Here is a 4,683-nt window from a genome sequence, read left to right as displayed (position 1 = left end):
GTAGGCAGAGAGGCAGGCAGAGAGAAAAGAGAGGAAGCAGGCTCCCTGCTGAGCAGAGAGCCCGATGTGGGGCTCGATCCCAGGACGCCGGGATCATGACCTGGGCCGAAGGCAGCGGCTTTAACCCACCGAGCAACCCAGGCGCCCCAGTTAGTTGTCTCTTGCTGTGTAACAAATCATCCCCAAACGTGGTGGCTTAAAACAACAGTCATTATCTACTATCTCATGGCTTCTATGGGTGAGGGATTCAGACAGGACACAGGTGGACCGCTTGTTGCCTTATGATTTCTGGGGTCAAGCTGAAAAACTCAGAGGCTAGACTGAAATCACCAAAGGCTGAATGCCTTGTTCAAGCTGGTCCACTCACTTGTTTAGCAAGCTGGCATTAGTAAGTGGGTTCTTTTTCTATGTGGGCCTGTCCGTAGGGCTCCTTGAGCAACTTCACATCATGGTAGTTGACTTCCCCCACACTGATTGATCCAGAAGAGCAATGTCAAAGCAGCAATGTCTTTTCTTACCTACCCTGTGAATTCATACACTGACACTTCAAATGGTCACAAAATCAGCCCTTATTCAAAAGATAAATAGGAACAATCGATAGCACGTTATATAGGACAGTGGTTGTCAGCATTTGAGATGGCATGGTCCAGGAGATTTTCAAGGGGCGAAAATAGGTCTAAGTGGAACTACTACATCTTTGTTTTGCCATGTAAAGTCACTCAAAAAGAGTTACCTGTTCATTCTGCGATTATTTTTTCATTTTTTTAAAAAGGCCTTTCTAAAAAAGTCTTTATTTATTTATTTATTTGTTTGTTTGTTTATTTATTTGACAGACAGAGATTGCAACTGGCAGAGAGGCAGGGAGAGATGGGGGGTGGGAAGCAGGCTCTCTGCTGAGCAGAGGGCCTGATGTGGGGCTCGATCCCAGGACCCTGAGATCATGACCTAAGCTGAAGGCAGAGGCTTAACCCACTGAGCCACCCATGTGCCCCTAAAGGCCTTTTTTCTCTAGAAGTACATTGTCTCAGAGTAAAGAATCATCAGCTTTGATGTGGAGCAAGGAGAAGTGCTCCCCAACTGTACAGTGAGAGTCCACTTCGAAAACAGCTGTAGTCCAGTGGAGGATTCCAGTACCCTACCATCCCGCAGTTCCTCTCCTGGCTGTACGCCCCTGTGAGATGATACATGCGCACACCAAGACCATACGCAAGGACATTTGTGCTAGTATGTTCATGACAGCCTTACTCTGGAAACAAACCAACTGCCCTCAGCCATAGCTAGATAGACAAACTGATGTATACGCATACTGTATGTTTCCACTTACATTAAATCCCCAAACAAGCAATACTAAAGCACAGTGCTTTACAGTGCATACTTACGTGAAATAAGTTAAAAAAAAAATTGTGATAAAGATCAAGGGGTGCCTGGGTGGCTCAGTTGGTTGTGTCTGCCTTTCGCTCAGGTCATCATCCCAGGGTCCTGGGATCGAGCTCCCTGCTGAGCAGGGAGCCTGCTTCTCCCTCTCCCTCTGCCTGCTTCTCCTCCTGCTTGTGCTCGCTCGCTCTCTCCCTTTCTCTGTCAAATAATAAAATCTTTAAAAAAATAAGGACAAAGTTATGGCTACGTTTGTGGGGATTTTGGAGAGACACAAGTAGACACAGTTGAGGGGCTGGCAATGTTCAATTTACTGACCTCACTGATGGTTACACAGATATTGCCTTGATAACTCATTAAGCGGCACATTTTATGTTTTTTTTCTGTCTGTGTGCTGTATTTTACCATAAAAAGGGGGTTTTAAGAAGGAAAAATTAGTCTTTTTAATTAAAAGTTTTAGCTTTAGGGGAAGCTTTTTTTTAAAAAAGACCATCTGTCCTTTCTCAGCTCCATCATCCTTCTCCCACCCTTTTCTTCACATGGGGTGTCAGCGGGCTCTCTGTTAGTCCCAGCGCCGGTGGCTTCACACTGGAGACTCTCACTCATCCCTGATTCAGGGGGGCAGGAGTGGCTGTGTGGTTGAGCACACGTGCACACACACTCATGAGGCTTCCCTCCCTTGTGCTTCTAGAGAGCATCTTTGCTCCTCTTCCCAGGTTGGCAAGAAGAGGGCACAGGCTCTCCTTAAGAACTCTGAAGTTTCCCCCAAACCACCCCCCAAAACCCCCAGCTTGCTCCCCCCAGGCCTTCTGGGCAGGAGTGAGGGAAGACCTGCAGGCTCTCTGACAGGCCTCGTCAGTGGGCCCCGCAGGTAGCCCCATGCCTGGGAGGGCCCCGGACTAAAACCGATGTGGCACTTAGCGATGTGGTCCTCAGCAGTGGCCCCAAAGAGCCCATTTTGGTCCCGGGCACTTTATGGCATCCCGTTACACTGTGGATGGGGCATCTATTATACGCCGGGCATTTCACCAGCTGCTTACGTGGTGCAGTACTTTATAACTTATAACAGCTTATTTCATTTTCAGAACAATCCTATGAAATAGATGGGCGATATCTACTTACTTTTACTTTTCAAAGAGGCCATCGAGCCTCCTAAGGTTTGAGTATTTTATCTAAAGTCACTGTAAAGGGCTGGCCATACCTCTGAATACCTACCATACCCGAAGACTCTTGGCAGAAAATGACCCCGTGGGGTTCCTCAGGCGGGAATGTTTGATGTTATCTCCCCACCCACCCCCACTCCCAGCCCACAGTTGATTTTGCCAGAAGATGTGACCTGACTCAAGGGCAGCCAAGCTATAGGGCAGAGGTAGATGGACCGGCCACAGGAACGAGCTGCCCAGACAGGAATGATGGTGATTACAGAGAGAATTAGATTATCTCAGGAGCGTTTGGTGAAAAATACAGGGAAATTGTTGTTACCGCAGAGGAAAAGCTACAAGACGCCAGAGATGAGCAAGTTGTGCACAGGCCCCATAAGGAGGGAGAGCGAGTCTGTCAAGAGTAGGGAGTACGGGTCAGAGTAAGCTTGACCGTGAACAGAAAATGTGTATCTGTTGACACCAACAGGAGGTCAGTTACTTGAATGACGCCGGCAGGAGCACTGGAAGCAAAGATTTCAGGGGACCACGTTTCCATAATGATGGGGGAACAGCACTTCTGTCGCTGTGTGGGCTCAGGGCAGCCTCTATCTCTGGTGGCCCCTGTTGGGCTGGTGGCCCCCACCCCTCGGTGCTCTGTGTGGCAGGAAACCCCTCCCCATCCCGGCCCAGCTGGGCTTCTAGGGGCTCTGGCCCGCACGGGACCATGGGGGGCCAGTGCAGCCCCTACCCTGCTTCCCTGGGCGGGCAGGAGGCCACTCTCAGTGCCTTTGGGGCCAGCAGCAGCCCTCCCAGCAACTGGAGATGGGCTGCTGGGGGAAATACTCCCCCTTTGGCTTCAACACTGTCTTTTGGGTGATGGCTCCTGGGCCTGGGGTGAGAAGGGCGTTCTCTCCAGCAGCTCTGTGCTGGCAGGTCTGGGAGGCCTCCACCCCGCCCAGCAGCTCATACGATCAGAGACACCATGTTGGTGCTGGGCTTTGCCTGCTGCATCCAGGCCCTCTGGGAGATCACCTTTCTGCTCAAGTTTTTCTCAGTGTTCTTGGGTCTCATCATCTTCCCGGAGCTGGCATCAGGGATCTTGGCCTTTGTGTTTGAGAACACAATTTGAGACCTGCTCAGTTTCTTCCTCAACAACAACATCAAGGCCTTTCAGGACAACACTGACTTCCAGAACCTCATTGACTTTGTTCGGGAATATCCATCTTGCTGTGGAGCCATGGGGCCTAATGGCTGGAACCTCAATATTTATTTCAACTGCACTGACTTGAACTCCAGCTGGGAGCGCTGCAGGGTGTCCTCCTGCTGCATCAAAGACCCTGCGGAAGGTGTCCTCAGCACCCAGTGTGGCTAGGACTCCAGGCTCAAACTGGAGCTGGAGCAGCAGGCCTCCATCCACACCAAAGGCTGCTATGTGGACCAGTTCGACAAGTGGCTGCAGGACAACCTGAATGTTGTGGCTGGAGTCTTTGTGGCCATCACCCTCCTCCAGATCTTTGGTATCTCTTTGGCCCAGAGCCTTGTGAATGACATCAAAGCAGCGAAGGCCAACTGGTGAGGCTTCCACAGTGACCATAGCTACCTGCCTACCCAGTGACCACCCCTCCAACTCCCCCTACCATGCCACTGTGCCCATGATGGGCAAGGACACAGGTGTTTCTGCTTGGACCTGAGCTCCATATAGGGTAGTGTAGGTGTGCAATGTGCCCATGGAGACAGCTGTGTGCCTCTGCCTAGGCTGCCTGTTATGGAGCCATGTGCATGGTGGGTGGGTGTATCTATGTGAGTGTGCACAGGAGCCACCATCACGGCTGTTATCAGGTGGCGGGCTCCCCAGGGCCTAGGAATGGCACAGCTAAGAGGGTGTGGGCAAGGTCGGGTAGGGGTCTGCCTTGTCCCCTCCCAAGCTAGGACACACTTCTCTGTGCATGGCTATGTGGGGCAGGGTTGGGGTTGCTGTTGCCTGGGACATAACCTCGGGCAGCTTTAGAGCTGTCTTCCCTACCAGCTGTATCTTTGATCCTGCCATGAGCACACTTTGGCCTCAATATCTCAGACTCTAAAATGGATCCAAGAATTTTTTCTCCCTTGCTTGCCTCTCAGAGATGGCTACAAACTACTCAAATAAACAAAATCCTAAAAACCAAAA

General features: G+C 50.8%; 1 pseudogene across 1 annotated transcript; it reads left to right on the top strand.

Moving 5' to 3' along the window:
• The first annotated feature begins 3,019 nt into the window (after positions 1-3,019).
• LOC308340271 (tetraspanin-17-like) lies at positions 3,020-4,092 on the top strand (annotated as a pseudogene). Its single transcript has one exon. The product of its transcript is annotated as a tetraspanin-17-like (transcript).
• The last annotated feature ends 591 nt before the right edge of the window (positions 4,093-4,683 follow it).

This window comes from Martes martes, assembly GCF_963455335.1.
Source record: "Martes martes genome assembly, chromosome: 3".
NCBI lineage: Eukaryota > Metazoa > Chordata > Mammalia > Carnivora > Mustelidae > Martes > Martes martes.
This window is presented reverse-complemented; position numbering and strand designations above follow the sequence as displayed.